Source organism: Myotis yumanensis, unplaced genomic scaffold (assembly GCF_028538775.1).
Source record: "Myotis yumanensis isolate MYYU_CA2020_CCGP unplaced genomic scaffold, mMyoYum1.0.hap1 SCAF_1, whole genome shotgun sequence".
NCBI classification, from domain to species: domain Eukaryota; kingdom Metazoa; phylum Chordata; class Mammalia; order Chiroptera; family Vespertilionidae; genus Myotis; species Myotis yumanensis.
The window spans coordinates 61547541-61564797 of record NW_027223752.1 but is presented as its reverse complement, the minus strand read 5'-3'; the positions used below and the strand labels follow the sequence as shown (position 1 = coordinate 61564797).

The 17257-nt window shown below is 41.3% G+C and overlaps 1 long non-coding RNA gene across 1 annotated transcript in view; it reads left to right on the top strand.

Moving 5' to 3' along the window:
• Window positions 1-6187: 6187 nt before the first annotated feature.
• Window positions 6188-17257, top strand: part of LOC139015138 (uncharacterized) — a 326688-nt gene continuing 315618 nt past the window's right edge. Inside the window, exon 1 of the long non-coding RNA XR_011472410.1 lies at window positions 6188-6249. This is a non-coding gene — a long non-coding RNA (uncharacterized lncRNA). The remainder of the gene's footprint in view (window positions 6250-17257) is intronic.

Below are 17257 nucleotides of genomic sequence, written 5' to 3'. Positions count from 1 at the left end.
AGGGCCTTATAGTTAACTGGATAAAAAGAAACATAAAAACAAAAAAGTATAGCTTAATATGAAAAGGGCTTCAATAGAAGAATGTACAGGGTATTTTGGGAACCCATAGGGGGAAATGAATTCCGAGTGGGAAGTCAGGGAAAGCTTCACAGAGGAGGTGGTGTTTGAATGGTGGTATCTGTGAGGAGGGACATTTTTCACTGCATGTGCAAGAATTGCAGTTCAGGGCGGAGAAGTAACTTGAGTAAACCCATATATTCCCCATCTGTGATATATGGCAGATAACCACTCAAGTTATTCTTTATGAAGATAAATTAGATATGCGATTTGCTGTTAAAACTTTTAATGACTGCCCAGTTTCCTCAGGACAGGACACATTTTATAGTCTTAAAGCACTCTTTCCAGTTTTCCTTCTTACAATTGTGCTTTGGGTTTATGCTCCACTGATCTGTTCAAGTAGAAATGATTTCTTCCTCTGTATGGTTCATAGTTAGAGTTGCTCAAAAGAACTTGAACTTGGGGAGGTAGGAAGAAGCAGCAGTCATTACTTTCGGAAGTTTGTTATGGTCAGATGCAGAACCCCATAGATTCTGCTGGTCCTTTCTCTTCTCCAGCCTGTGTTTTTAGTTCATCTACTCAGTTGCTACCCTAATGGTCAATAGTGGCCTCAAGACTCTTGACCATGGGTGTGCAGAGGTGTTGGCTATTTAAGAGGCAGTAGCCTCCCCGCAAGTAGTCTTCCCCACATGTCTCTACTTTGTGGTCATTTTGGTGGTTGCCTGGATTGTTGTTGTTTTTTTGCATTTCTAGTTTGTCCTCTCTTGCAGGTGCTCCAGGTGAACTGCCTAATGACTTTTTCTCTGATCCCTTGGCTGCCCCTACTAGGCTTCATCCCCCCTGCTCCTCCCTTTTTGTGTAAGGTCTGATCCCGAATATAAATCCCTCACTCCCACAATACTCATGGTGGTTGTGAATTCCAACTGATACAGCGAGGTTTCTTGAATAGGCCACAGACTTTAACTAGATTACTCCCTTCTTCGGACCCCATTTCTATCATGGCAAAGTCTTATGTGGTTTTCAAAGTTCAGATTAAATGTGTTTTCCATTGTGAAAACTTCTAGAATCTTCCTCCTTGTAAGTCTCACACAAACAGTGATCCTGAAACACTTTGGACACTGTTTCTCTACTTTCCACTTGTATTACAATTTAGCTTTTGTTCATCTGCCCCCACCACTAGATTGTGAGCTCTTTAATGTCAAAGAAACTGTCTTGCTCTCTGCCTGTCCTTCCCTGTTCCTCCACCTCCTGCCTCAAACAGAGCTGTGCATAGTGTCAGTAATGTAGTGGAGCTCACTGACTTGCACGTGCAACGTAGGAGTTGCCCCCAGATAGGGGGATACATGGTTGAGAATCAGATGATCTTACAGGCAAGAGTTGTGGAACTGAGGAAGTGGATGGCACACACACACACACACACACACACACACACATTATTTTAACTATTTAATGAGATGAAAATAAAGCAGTAAAATTAATACATTAAATAAAGAGAACACCAATGAGATATTAATCATTATTAGTTAGTTATAAAAGTTACATCATAGTTAATTTCTATTTGCCCTTCTTTGATTACTGCAGGATATTTAGAATTTTAAAACAACCATTGTTTTTAATACTTAAAAATGAATTAATCTCTTTTCCCTTCTCCCTCCCACCCCCTATAACATTTATGTGGGAAGAGCTTTTGTTTTTGTCTTCCCCATTATTCAGATATTTAATGCCTTTCCCCCATGTAATGGCTTAGGTTTAGGGTTGTTGCCATTCACCTCAGGCCCTAATCATTCTTATTCAGAAATGCAGAATGGTTTGGATGCTAAAGATAGATAGAAAGAAAAAAAGAGAGAGATAAAAATAACAAACAAGTAAGCTCCAAGTTTTGGGGAAAATTTTATTGAACCTATTTGATTTCTCTGAGTAGGTATTTCTCTTTTCCTCTCCCTAGTGCACAGATACTTGGAGCCTCTCTCTGCCCAGGCCCCATGCTCATATCTCTGCTTCCTGCCTTCAAGGGCACAGGAGTGCAGTTCTGAGGCCAGTTTTTACTTCTTTCAACGTCCTGCGAGAGATGGAGAAAAACATTGCAAAAACTCTCACTTGTGTTTTGCTATCTTTTTTTGCTCCTTTTCCTATTTCTTATACCTCCTTTTTTTTTTTTTTAAAAAAAAATTATCTCCAGTTGGAGGGACTCATAAATCTCATACAAGACAATGGAAAGTGAAATTCTTATATGCTGCAAAGCAGCCCAGAAGTGAATCCACAGATACTGGGATTCTGTATGAAGTGATGCTCATGGCTGGAGAGGAATGCTCTATCAGTTCTCATATTTGTGTGCTCGTGGACTTGCCTCCATTTGATATCCTAAACAAAGATAGTGATTCCTCATAAACTCTTCTTGAACTACTGTTAGAAAGGTGAATATTATTTAGTTATTTTAATTTAGGAACTTTGGGCAGATCTTGATAATGAACCTGACTGGCTAAGAGAGAAAATTGCTGAGAGACCAATCAAATTGCTTCATATTTAGAATTTGGCCATTTAAAGATACCTCACTCGGATTTCATGAGAACCAGATGTTGAAATGGTCAGCCATTAGATTTTATTTCAACAATGGAATGGATTGGCCCGTTGATTGCCCATTTATTGTGACAGCCCAAAGCCCCATGACTGACCAGCATCTGGCTAACTCAGTTGACCTGGATACTCAGGCCCCGGTGATTGCTCCCTGAACCTTAAAGGGAACTTGAACTGCCAAGGACTTTGTTTGTAGCATTGTCATTGTCAGTGAAGAAAATTCACAGTCCACCTTTGTTCTTTCACAGTGCCAGGCAGGAAAAACAAAACAAAACAAAAAACAAAAGTGAAAAACAAAAAAACCATCCCTCTATAACGTTTTTGGGCAATTTGGTTTATTAAAGAGATGCTTTATTATATCTGCCCTAATAAACACAATAATTCTAGTGCTAGTTACATAGCTGGGTTTATTTGGTTTGTAGGTAAGTTAAAGGTTCTCTAAACTAGTAGTCCTCCAAATGTGGTCCAAGAGCAACAGCAGCAGCATCACATGGAAACTTGTTAGAAATGCAAAGTCCAGGATCCCATGCAATCTACTGAATCAAACATGCGGGGGTAGGGCCAGCATCCTGTGTTTGAACAAACCCTCTAGGTCAGTGGTTCTCAACCTGTAGGTCGCGACCCTTTGGGGGTCGAACGACCCTTTCACAGGGGTCGCCTAAGACCATTGGAAAACACATATATAATTACATACTGTTTTTGTGATTAATCACTATGCTTTAATTATGTTCAATTTGTAACAATGAAATTGGGGGTCACCACAACATGAAGAACTGTATTAAAGGGTGGCAGCATTAGGAAGGTTGAGAACCACTGCTCTAGGTGATCCTGATGCAAGATCAAGTTGAGAATCTCTGCTCTTAACTGTTAGTATGTGGGTTTTATTTAAATGTGGCAGCTGGGATCCTAATTCTTTCTGCTCTCTTCTCGCACTCTTTTCTTCTGAGTCCCCCAGTGTCAGGGAATCACTTCTTTGGTTCCCCAGTCCCTTAATGCCCTTTGAACCTCTACTCCTGGGGCCTGGGTGGGCTGCTTGATTTTAGGATGTGCTGGCAACACTATCAGTCACCTCATTAGAACTTAGCAATTAAGCCAGAGTTTCCCATCTGGTTTGATTAAGCAGCACTGCTAACCTTCTGGGCTGGCCTAGGTAGCTGCACACTTATTGGAAAGAAAGCAAATTATTGCCTTTGTGTCTCTCTCCCCCTCCCCCCGTCCCACCTCTACTCCCCTAGCATTATAGGGGGGAGGTAAGAAACAGCTCACCTCAAAAATATTTAGAACAGCCTGGCAGTTTTAAGATTTAATTCTTGAAGAAAATTTCTACTGGTTTTCTCTATGAGACTGGTGTGCTGGAAGTCCACAACGCACCTAGAATTTTCAAAGACCCATTGCATTGAAAGATGAATACCTATCTTCTATGCTGTATGTGAGATTTCAGGACTCAATGTCAGTTTGCATTGTTGTCTAAACATTGTATCTCCTTGTTCAAAGGCTCGGAGATAGGAGAAGGAAGGTTTGAGATCCAGATTCATTGGTCCTAACCAACAAAGTTTACTGAAACCAAATATGTTGAAGAGAAACACTGTGGTGTGGTATTTTTTATCCCCACTGAAGCTGCCTTCGATAAAATGTGGGTGTCATTTGAAAAGGGCATCATTTTCAATGAATTCTGAAAGTGTCACACAGGGTATTGATTGATCAGTCTTGCCGTCAGCATGACTGGGGCCAGCATGGAACTGTCCCTGTGATCCAATTTTCAGAGCTCACAGACACCTTCACTCCCTGGCAAATAGCATCAGCAAGTGGCAGGACAGGGTGGGGGAGGCAGAGGTATGGGGGCGTGTGCAGAAATAGTCTGGCAGAAAGGAGGCAAGAATGAATGATTTTGTATCATGGTCAGCTTGTGTAATCAGTACATGCTGAAAGCTGCAACTATCACACCCTAGGTGTGTTGAATGATTAGGAGCCTGCTTTATTTTTTTCACAAGCAACATTAAGCCATGAATAAGTCAAAAGTAGGTTCTAATCAATGAAAAATACCAATACCAACATTAGTGAAATCATTTTAAGATAACGTTAATGTCTGCATTTATGTTTATTTCTGTCTGCAAGTTCATATGCACAGTACAGATATGGGGAGAAGTACCCACCCAACTGTATTTCCTTTGCAGTACAAACTATAGTTATACTTAATACAGGTAATCCTTAGAATTACAACCACACAGTCCAGGCAAGTGACTTCCAAGTGTGCCCTCCCTCGCTCTAGAATTGCCTGTATGAATGGATGCATGGATACATATGGGGACATAGATCTATGTTGGCCCATATCACAAAGAGTTTGTAGGTTGGCTGAATGATTTTAGGCAAGATGTGGGCTCCCATTTTTCTATTTATATTTTTTTCCATAGGTTTTACTTGCGGAAAAAATATTGAGGCAATAGAATAGGGGGTTGGTTTGAACAGAATGATCATGGCTGAGGGCTCTCTGTGTCCTGTGAAAATAGTTTCCTGGTGTGTGAACTCTGGACTATTTGATAAGAAAAATAAGCACCAAATTTGCAGCTGGGTGGGTCAGCTCCAGGGTTCCTCCCTGGAGCTTCCACTTACCAACTCCTGGCTCTCTGGACCTCAAGACAAGGACTGATGTTGCTGAAACCGTGCAGCTGCAGGAACTGGGCAAGGAAGTACTCATAGGAATTATAGACACCTCCTTTCTGAACTGAGGGTCCCAATGGTCTTTGCTTCTCCTTAGCACTCCAGGGTACACTGTAGTGGGAAACATGCAAATGTATTTCTTTCACAAGAGAATAGCATGTGGTGATTTACCTTCTCTAATTCTTACATACTCTTTCAACTTTGTGAGCCTGCTACATTCTGTGCTCATTTTCTCCTTGTGCTTTTCCCAGTCTGGCAGCCTATGCCCAGTCATGGATTGGTACATTTTTACACAGCAAGATCTCACAGGGCTGCTGGGAAGTTAAATCCTGCACAGCATCAAAAGCACCAGATCTTGTATAGGAAGCTAAGTGTGCAGCATTTGGTTATTATTTCCAGTGGACTGCAAACCCCTCAGAGACTAGGATGGTACCTATTCTATTTTGCATTCTCTTTGCTTAGCACATTGTGGAGCTTGATGAATGCTAGTTCAATAAAGAAAGCAGTTCAAGACCTGCCTCTGTAGTTATTACAAGTGACTTACCCTCTGGATTCTTAGAGTAGTTTAGGAAAAAGCATTGGTATTTGTTATTGGCAAGGAGAATGGTCACTTAGACTTCTGCCATTTTTGTTGACAGTATGTTCATATGGGGCTTGGATCTGTTGACAGTGACTCTCTATCAGAAGAGAATCCAGGTAGAAAATTCTGTCCAACTTTTGACTTAATCTTGTTAAAGGTATACCTAGCTTCAACCTTTGTTCTCTTGCTGGACACCTGGCTTATAGTTCACTTTTGTTTGTTCCCAGATATAGGCAGGTCAATGGATTGGCTCAGCCTGGCCTCCTGCCACACCCCCCTAAAGGCCTGTGTTATTGGTCATCATCTCCCTTGTCAGGAGGCCTCTTCGCCATCAGCCTGGCTGTGTGCAGTGAAATAGAGACAGTCATCCTGCCACAGGGGTGAGTGACATCTATACTGGAACCATTCTAGATGATGAAACTGAAGGGCTACTTTATAAACTAGCCAGTCCAACCAGAAGAAGGGTAAAGAAAAATCAAATAATTATTATTTTATAGGGGAAGTGAGAACTGGAACTGAGTGATGGCAAGTATTTTGCCTGGTTTTCCAGTGGTCCATCATACTTTTTAGTATTATGATTAAAAGTGATTTTAAATGTTTGAATGAAAAAAATACTAAAGTATAAAGAAGTTCACTGATCCACCCTCACCCCTAATCTATATTAATAAAAGGGTAATACCTAATTAGACCCGGTTGACCAGCCATCTTCCGGATGTCTGACTTCCTTCTGGACAAAGCCATGGTAGTGGGGACTGGAGCAGAGGCAATTAGAGGCAATCAGGCTGGCAGGGGAGGGCAGTTGGGGGTGAGACAGGCTAGCAGGGGAGGGCAGTTAGGGGCGATGAGGCTGGCAGGGGAGGGCTGTTGGGGGCGAAATCAGATCGGCAGGGGTGGGCAGTTGGGGGTGAGTTCAGGCTGGCAAGAGAAGGCAGTTAGGGGTGATCAGGCAGGCAGAGGCAGTTGGGGGCGAGATCAGGCTAACAGGGGAGAGCAGTTTGGGTGAAATCAGGCTGGCAGGCAGAGGCAGTTAGGGGTGATCAGGCAGGGAGGCAGAGAGGTTAGAGGCAATCAGGCAGGCAGGCAGTCAGAAGGGTTAGGGGCAATCAGGCAGGCAGGCAGAGGCAGTTAGGGGTGATCAGGCAGGCAGGCAGGTGAGCGGTTAGAAGCCAGCGGTCCCAGATTGCAAGAGGGATGTCTGACCTCCCACAAGGGATCCCCGATTGGAGAGGGTGCAGGCTGGGCTGAGGGAACCCCCTCTCCCCCGACCCCCATGCACAAATTTTGTGCACCGGGCCACTAGTCCTATATAATAGAGCTGATATGCTAATTAGACTGGAAGGCGGAACAACCTTCCAGAACGACCAGTGGGCAGGGCTGCAGGGCCATGAGGCAGCCAGGGCTGTCAGGGCTGAGCCCCTTGCACGAATTTCATGCATCAGGCCTTTAATTGATTAATGATTGTATGGGGTCTAGAATCCAGAGCAATTGACCTAAAGTCTTTGTTTCTACTGCACCACACAATCTCCAGATATCTAGTTATTCCTGTCTTATTGTTGGTTTGCTGACTCTCCTGTTCACCTCTGAAAAACTTTCTATCACTTGCGGGGGAAAAAGTCAAGCTGCTTTCAAAACCATTTTTCCAAATAGCCCAGTGCCTACCTCTGCTCCATTGGTGACTCCTCAGTTAGGAAAATCAAAATGCAAACATTTCATTACATGTTTGAGAACCATCCCAAATCATTTCAAAGGTAAGTTACTGTTCCATTTTTTCACATTTTTATGTTTATTTTTTCCTAGAAACATTATATATGCAAGTTGAAAAAACACTTGGGTAAGAGAAGAAAATGATTAGAATCTCATAATTTCTACCTGACATTATTACTGGCCTTTAGAAACTTTCTTTCTAGTATATTTTTTTCTTTGTCCATTTCTCTCCATCTAGTCATAATGATATTGTTGATAATATCTGCTAGTCCCTTCTACTTAATGTTAGAGTGGAGGAATTTCTCCTTGTTACATATTCTTCATAACCATCCATGCTTTATAATGGCTCATTACCTTGAGTGACTATAACAGAACTTAATCATTTCATATTTTTAAAATTTAGATTTTTTTGTTTTCTTTTGTTTGGTGCTATTTTCATGAACCACTGATATGAAACTCTTTAAGCATATTTTTCATTATTTAGAATTATGTCTATAGATTAGATTAAAAGGATATATTCATTCTAATGGCTATTGATATATGCTGCTCAATTATTTTTTAAAATGGTTTTTAAAGTAACTTACACTGCCTACAGGGTAGTCATATTACCGTATTTCATCAATCATGAATTACCATTACTTTTTTTTTTTTGCTAATTGATAGATAAAAATTGTAACATATTTTAATTTGTATTTTTAATTTTGTTTTTAATTGCTTTTCCTTACTTTAATTGTTTATCACTGGAATCTTGAGTTCAAGTAAATTTAAAAAAGATTAAGTACAAGTAATTAAGAAATACTAAAAAAATCTGTGACATATTTAAGTGAATAAATAAGCAGATGAAAGCATAGGAGCTAGCTTATATTGGTCAATTAAGTCTCTTGGACAACTGATAGCTCCAAGTGGAAAGAGAAGGCTTTTGGGGGGAGGAGGATTAAAATGGGGTTACTGAGAGCCCACTCCATACAACTTTAGAAATTTTTTAAAACACTGAGACTGGATAACAGACATTTGAAGCAGCCTTACTTTCCAGTTTGTCTACTTGGGAAATTTTGCTCTTGTAAGAACAATTTTTTTTCCAGCAAAACAAATTATTTTTTTTTAGAATATGTATTTGTGAATAACATGTGACCTGGGTATCCAGTGTCCAGATCAATGCAATATTTTACTCATAAGACACTGTAGTCATCTTTTCATCTAATTGCTACTAGGAGATAAATGATTCCCTCTACTGAAAACTCCAAAGGCAGTAAAGAAGGTGGGATCCAGAGGTGTGATTTGTAGGTCTGGTCTGAGATGACTTGGAAGTAATTACTGCTAAGCATAGCCTCATGGTCTGCTTATAACACACACTAGCTATTGTTCCAATGATTTGTATTGTTGCACTTTATATCTGGCAGATGTGTGTTTATAAGGATTTTGTACTTTCTGTCTCTTCCTTAAAGAAAGGGATTTGCTTCATAGGGACTTTCTTAACCTTGCTCTGCTGATTAAAAAGTATAAGGACCACATTTTATGGCTTCTGAATGCTCATTCATGAAATTCCAGGAGGGATGAGTATGTTGAAAAAGAATTGTTTTTCCAGAAGAGAAAGCAATGCAATCAGAATGACTCAATTGAATTATAAATGATTCAAAGCAATTGAATATTGCTTATTCAAAAGCCAAGGGTGAGGAGGAAGTATTGTTTTTGAAAATAAAGTGCTCACCTGTAATGGGATGTGACAGCAAACAGGGAACAGGGAAAAAGAGCATGTTAGTTCTCCTAACCCTCTTCTCTGGGCTTGTTCTGTGTTGGATTTAAGAATTATCTCAAATAATGGTAAGAGAAAAGACAGCATAACAAAACAAGAATGAGTGAGGGACCAGTATTTCAGACAGAACGGGACCAAATGAAGGTAAAGAGAAAAGGAAAGAAAAGACAAGTAGACCAATGGAAGATAGGCACTTTCACCACTGGTAAATTGGGCTCCTGCATGCTCTAATTCCTGCTGCTTCCTGGACTGATAACATGCCTTGATAAAAAGGAGAAAAGAAAGCAGGAAAAAAAAAATCCATGCGGGAGGCTGTGAGTGTACACAGAGTCTGTTCCAAGCTCCCTCCACAGGCAGACACAAATCAATAAATCAATAGGAAATGTTCACTGGCTGTAAAATGGGTAGAGAATCCACTGTCAAGCTGCTCCAAGATGGATGGACAGCAGGCTTGCTGTCTACAGAAAGGCCAGAGGTGACTATCACCTTGAGATAAGATCAGTGACCAACAGCCTAGCAGCCCTTTGAACTCTGAGTCTATGATTGAGGACCTGGGCCAGGCTTAAAACAGTCCCAGTGTGACCTACGGTGACATCTCCTCTGCTTTGTGCATCACCCCCCAACACTCACCTCGTGGTGGGGCTGATAGTTTGCCATGAGGAGCCTGGCTGCTGTCTGTTCCTGGCCTGCTTTGCCGTCATTGAAGTAAAGGCTACAGGAGACTGAATCAGAAATTACTAGATGCCCTAGTGGTAGGAAGCATCGATTGGAAAGGGTAGGGATTTTCTGCACAACAGTTGGATTTCTCCTTTTATATAAAGGGGGTTTAACATAATACAGGCGGTGCTTTCTCTTCACAGCACTGGATGTTAACCCTTGCTTTCGTGGACTTAACCTAAGGCTGCCACAGGGGTGGCTGCAGCCGGTCTCTCTGAAATTCAGAAAAGTGCTTTCTGTTTGAAGGGCAATTGGGTCAGGCCAGCTGACTATGTGGGGTGGCCACTGCAGCCCTCATGCTGTGTGGGGGCTCTATTGGAGCAGTGGGTGGCTTTTCTTCAGCTGTGCCTGGGCCAGCGGGCTGCAGCATGGCTGGGTTTCCACATAGAGCAGCGACAGTCTCACTTCGGAGTCCCTGCTACTTTGACAGGCAGGGGATGGTGTATTCCTTGTCCTCTCTGTGACCCCAACTTATTCTCACTTTTGAGGACACAGGGCTCCTAACCTCTTATAATGAAGACCAAGTACTCACTTTAGGTTCAAACACTGTGCCATCTACCTCCTGTTTAGTTCTCAGAATGTGGGCCTGTCCAGAAGACATGATGGCTTATCCTGGAGAAAATGTAAAAGCAAATTTTGGGTAATATTTTAGCTTAGCATTTACCAATTAGATAATTTACCAATATCTGGCCACATGTACAGTGTACGTATCTTATTTATTTCTTAAATTTTTTATTCAATAAGTGTTTTTAAAATTTCTACCACTTTTCAATCCTACTATGTGCTAGACAATGGGCAAGAAGATCAAAGAAAGCTTTGTTCTAGCCCTACAGGAATGAAGGATCCCTGAAAATAATTTATAAAACTTCTGTTTCTAATATATCTAGGAGCTCTTATTTTTTTAATATATATTTTATTGATTTTTTACAGAGAGGAAGGGAGAGGGATAGAGAGTTAGAAACATCGATCAGCTGCCTCCTGCACACTCGCTACTGGGTATGTGCCCGCAACCAAGGTACATGCCCTTGACCAGAATCGAACCTGGGACCCTTGAGTCTGCAAGCCGATGCTCTATCTATTGAGCCAAACCAGTTAGGGCAAAGCTCTTATTTTTTTAAAAGACTTTTATTTTTCTTTTTAAATCTGTGAGTTTGTTTTTTAATAAATGTTTCTGAATAGACAGAAAATGTACTTTTTTGGGATAGTCAGAAAAAGTAAAATGATATATTAGATACATAATTAAATGAAGGCTGCATGGTATAATGGAAAATTTATTGGAGAATATTTATTCACTCATTCATTCATTCTCTCATTTCTCTACAAATGTTTATTGACTATTCTGTGCCTGGCAAACTGCTGATATTGAATTGCCTGGTGGATAACAGACATTCAACACAGAACCCTACAAACAAATGTATGAAGGCATAGAGCACTATCAGGGCGAGTAGGAGGAGGATCTAATTTAGATGGGGTGCAGGTAAGGGAAGGCTTTAAGTTGAGAACTGAGGAGGAGAAGGAGTTAGAGTGAAGAAAAATGGGGACATGGGCTGGGCTTTCATCCTGGTTCTGTCACCAACCAGATGTGTGACCACAGGCAAGACCCTTGTCTTCCTGGGCCTATGCTTTCCCATCTGTTGAATAAGGGGTTCAAAATAGATAATTTATATGAGCCCTTTTGGCTCTGAAGTAGTATGATCCCTTAAAAAAAGTCCATGCATGTGAAGGATAAGTCGATTAGAAATAGCATTCCCAGGAGTGATTCAGATATTTCCAAAAGAACATAGAGTTGTTGGTTGTTGCTATATAACCTCAGTGGAGAAAATCATCTGGAAAACAATTAGGTAGTGCTATTTCCCAGGGCTCCTTACTATGGCCATAAAAAAGATGGCTCGAGTCCTCGTCCAAATAACTCTTGGAGCTATGGAGAAAGACTGTGGTCGATCAGGTGGTGTGTGATTCAGACATGAAGTTTAACTACCACACTTCAATTTCTGGTTATAAAAAGAAAGAAAAATGGATGATAGGCTGCATTTAGAAGCGCTAACAGGCCCGGCCAGTGTGGCTCAGTGGTTGAACGTTGACCTATGAGCCTGGAGGTCATGGTTCAATTCCCAGTCAGGGCACATGCCCGGGTTGTGGCTCGATCCCCAGTGTGGGGGGTGCAGGAGGTGGCCAATTGATGATTCTCTCTCATCATTGATGTTCCTATCTCTCTCTCCCTCTCCCTTCCTCTCTGAAATCTTGATAGAAAGGGAGGGAAAGATGAATCAGACTAGGATTCTGTCCTCATAAAGCTATTTAACTGAATTTAGAAAAAAAGAGTAGTATTTAAATAATTGTATATATTTGATCCATGCATACTGAATACAGAGCTGATCCATACAAAGATTTACATAATTATGTCAGAGCCTATTGCCTTTTTTCATCCCATTATAGTTGCCCATCTCTACTCACCTTCTTTATCTATATAGATGGATACACACTGACTCAAGTTCAGATGTTGGCCAGCAATATTCATTATTTGTTCACTGCTATTAAATGTCAGCTTGCTCCTCTACCTAAACTCCTAAAGCTACAAAGAGGTCTGTGAATTGGGACAGCTACTCCACTTTGGTCAGGGGGAGCAGGAAGATTCGACACACAGGTGGAGAGTACACATATGTCAGAAGCTGCTAGAAAAATGCCATTTGAACTGATATCTGTCCCTCCTGATTTCCTCCAGTCCCAGATGATACAAAGTGTCACACATGCCAAATGAGTCCCAGTCACAACCAATATTAAAGGTGGTGACCTGGGACCTGACAGTCCCTAGGATATGATGTTATTAGGAGATCTACGTCAGGATCTCTTGAGAGGGGTGATAGAAGGAGTCACCCTGAAGTGTTTCCCACTGGCTTGGTGGGGTGTGCTGGTGTGTCTAGGAAGCCCTTTAAACATGGCCTTCTTTTCATGTGGGCTGTCTTTAATGCTGGGTATGTTGCTAGAGATCTTCTACCAACACAAGTTTTTGGTTGATTTCCGTTTTTAGTTTAGCTGATTTAGAAACTGCCTTTAGATCTGTATATGGGTAACCTGCATGTTGCAGATGCCCCGGGCCAGGAGGCTGCTGAATTCGCATATAAGTATCTGGAAAGCCTTTGCCTCTTGGTTTGCTGGTGATCCTTTCTTGCAACCATCCCAGAGAAGCCTGCTGCTGCCTAGTACAGGCTTAGGCTCTATAGAGAGTTGGGCTCAAGTCCTGATGTTCCACTTATTATCTCTGTGAGCTTATAATTGTTAATATTACTTTTTCTATATCTCAGTTTCCTTACCCAGGAAATGGATTGTTGTGATAATTTAATGTAATGATACCTTTAAAAATACTGGCAGATAGCCCTCAAGAGATGGTAACTCTTGTTATTATTAATAATAATATTAATTTCAGTTTAATATAACATCTAGTGTAACCTTGGCCATCATTAGATCTGAGATCTAATGAATCTGAGATCTGAGAACTTCACGTCTCACATGTCCCTTCCACGACCGCTCTTGGATAATGTGCGAAACATAGGATTCTCTTGTCCCGAGCCTCTGTCAGTCTGCACGCTCAGATCTTTGACTTGACCCCTTCTCAGCTCTCTGCCGGTAAGTCATTCTAAGTGCCTTCTTTTACTTCAACACTTTATATCAGTTTTGCTTAAACATATTCCTGGTTACCACATTTTTTATCCTTCTGGCATTGCACTGTTATATGTGCTTACTGGTTGGTTCAACTTGAAGCTCCTGGAGGGACTCCATTTCTGATGAGACTACTGCTGCCTCAGTATGCCCCGCCAGTTTGAGGGGGTCTCTTTACTATTTTCTCAAAGACCCATTTCCCCCATAGTTCTGCTCGAAGACTTGTGCATAAGACACTCTCATCCCAAATCACCAAAGATTATGATTGAGGTTTGAAAGCAGATCTGACTTTTTATCTGTAGCCTCTCCCTTCTCACCTGAGCTTTGGGTCCCCTTCTGTGCATCTATCTCAGCCTCAACAGCCCTCTCTGTGTTCTGAACCTACCATGATTTTCTACTGGCTTGTCAAGCATTTCCAAGCCTCAGAGCCTCCTTGCTAAGGGACTTGGGTTCCAGCTGAGTCCTGTGAACCTGACCCACAGCCAAATCTCGCTGCCTGAAGCTTTATTCATCTTCTGATTTTCTGAGATCCTTTTCACACTCATGTTTCAGATGCATGCTTTTCTGCTCAATCCTCACTCCCTTTGTGCATGGCGGGCAACCCCATAACTCCTTTACAAGAAAACCAGAGATTATCTGATGGTGTGTGAGCTCACAGTTCCCACTTCTCTCTACCTCAGCACATCCTCTCATCTTTCAGAGATGGGGTATCTTCCCTTTTCTTTGCCTTACTCTGGAGACCCTCCCCCCCGCTCTTCCTGGGATATCCATGTCAGTCATTCCACATCTTGTTCATTTTTTTTCTTGCATTGTCTGATTCAAGTCTCCACAGCACGTCCTCCAAAAAAACCTGGAAAACAAAAATCTCTCTCTCCCCGCAAACCCCAAAGTCCTTGGGTGACCTTTTTGCTTACACAGACTTCCTTTTGAAATTACCTTCAAAGACATTCTGGATGTTTATTTTAACCGGATTTTATGTCAGTGGGGAAAAACAAAGTGAGAGCACACAGTGCTTCCCTCAAGCCTGCAACATCCTTAGCTGCCAAAGTCAATCTCTACGTCCGAATGACTCTTTCTTCATCGTCTCTTACATCTGTCTTTGCTATTTCTGCTCCTCTCTCCTTCTCCCTGGTCCAGGTCTCTATCACCTCAAACCTGGGATATTGTTCAAACTTTCAACCAATCTTTCCAATTTGAGACCATGTACAAGTAGCTGACAGGTAAATCTTTGTAAAACAGTACTTTGGCCATGCCATACCTTTGCTAGCACAATTGGACTAGCTCTCTACCACACACAGAACAACATCCAAAATGTAACCTTCCACCTACAATCAGTTCATGCCTTTCTTTCTAACCTCATTTCTTTAAAGGCCCAAGTCTACCTCCAACTAATTATCACTGAAACCCCACCTCATGTGTTCATGCCATTGTTCAGTGTTCATGCCATTACTGGTCTAGTCTCCCCTTTGAAATGAATTTTCCTTTTGTTTACACATGGAAAATGCACATATTCTTCTAGACCTGTCCACCTCTTCTTCAAGCTTTCTCCTGACCTACCCATTTAGACATAACTTCTTTTTTTTTTTTTATCATCGTACTTTGTATCTTGAGGGCTCTCCTTCTCTCCCCCAAGTAAAAAGGGAAGTTTAAGTACTTTTTCAAGCAATTGGGCTAAATTTAACCATTTCACTATGTACTCAAAGCATTTCTTCTCCACCTATTGCCTTAATTTTTCAGTACAAACAATACTGTTTATTAGAAAATATTCTAGAAATACTGACTAGTAAATACCAAAAAATCTTGCAACACAGAGATGACTATTGTTAATATTTTGGTGTATAACTTTCCATTATTTCTCATGGCACGTATTTTTATTTATTTATGAAGTGTTTCTAACCATCTACATGCTGTGCACTGGGGATAAAATGACAGATTAGTTACATATGAAATCTTCCAGGGTGTGCTGATACTCTATATAATTTATACATACTTTATATATTAAATTATATATTATAAAGATATGTATAAAATATATAAATGTAAAATACACATATGTATACAAATACATAAGCATACATATGCAATATATATTATAAATACATATGCATGTACATATATATAGACAGCATATATATATATTTCTAAAAATGGGATCATATTATATATTCTATTTTGTAACTTTCTTTTTGTAATAATATATCATCAACATCTTAATATCAGTAAGTATACATATGCATCACCTTTTTTCTTTCTATCTTAACCATTTTATTTTAATCCTCACCCAAGGATATTTTCCCATTGATTTTTAGAGAGAGTGGAAGAGAGAGGGAAAAACAGAGAGGAACATCAATGTGAGAGAAACACATCGATTGGTTGCCTCTTGCATGTGCCCTGACCAGGGCTCAGGCCAGGGAGGAGTCTGCAACCGAGGTACGTTCCCTTGACTGGAATTGAACCGGGCCCCTTTGGTTCTACCCACTGAGCCAAACTAGCTAGGCATATATTAACCATTTTTAAGTGTACAGTAAAGTAGTGGTAACAATATACACCTTGTTGTGCAACAGATCTCTCGAACTTCTTCATCTTGCAGAAGTGAAACTCTGTACCGACAATTTTCCTTTTTTCCCTCTTCCAAGCCCCTGGCAACCACCTTCCTATTTTCTGTTCCTAAGAGTGAGACTATTTTAGATACCTCATTTAAGAAAAATAAGGCAGTCTTTGTCTTTTTGTGACTTGTTTATTTCACTTAGCATATGTCCTTAAAATTCATCCATGTTATATCAAATGACAGTATTTACTTATTTTTTAATGCTGTATAATATTTCATTATATGTATACTAGTGGCCCGGTGCACGAATTCGTGCACATTGAAAGGAAATTAATTAGAAGGTGGCTGGTGGGACGGGACTGGGTAAGAAGAGCCAGACATGCACTGGAGCCAACCTCCCGTGGTCCCTTCTGGCCGGCCACACCTGGAGTGGCGCCGTGGCTTGAAAGGTGTCTGCGGAGTGAGTGGGGTCCCTCTGGCAGGTGGTGTCCCTTGGCCTGGCCTTTGGGGATTGGGCCAAAACCGGCTCTCTAACACCCCCCGAGGGGTCCTGGAGTGCGAGAGGGTACTTTGCAAAGTTGCTGTCATACAGGGTGTGGAATGCAAATGCAAGTGTGCAGTAAACCAGACTCAAGGCCGATAGTGCCCCAGCAACAACATAACCCATGGCTGAAGGTGGAATCGTGTGGCCCCGCAAGGAATTGGGCTCCCTCCTCTCTGGTTTCGAGGTGCATCACCCGAGAACCACTGCTACCAAGTCACTGCAGCTAAGCAGCTCCTGCATTGAGCGTCTGCCTCCTGGTGCTCAGTGCACATCATAGTGACCGGTCAGATGGAGGGAGGGACACTTAGCATATAAGCCTTTTATATATAGAGATACCACATTTTCTTTATCTGTTCATTTATCAATGGGCATTTAGATTACTTCCATCGCTGGGTATTGTGACTAGTACTGCAACAAACATGGGTGTACACATATATCTTTGAGATCCTGTCTCAAATTCTTTTG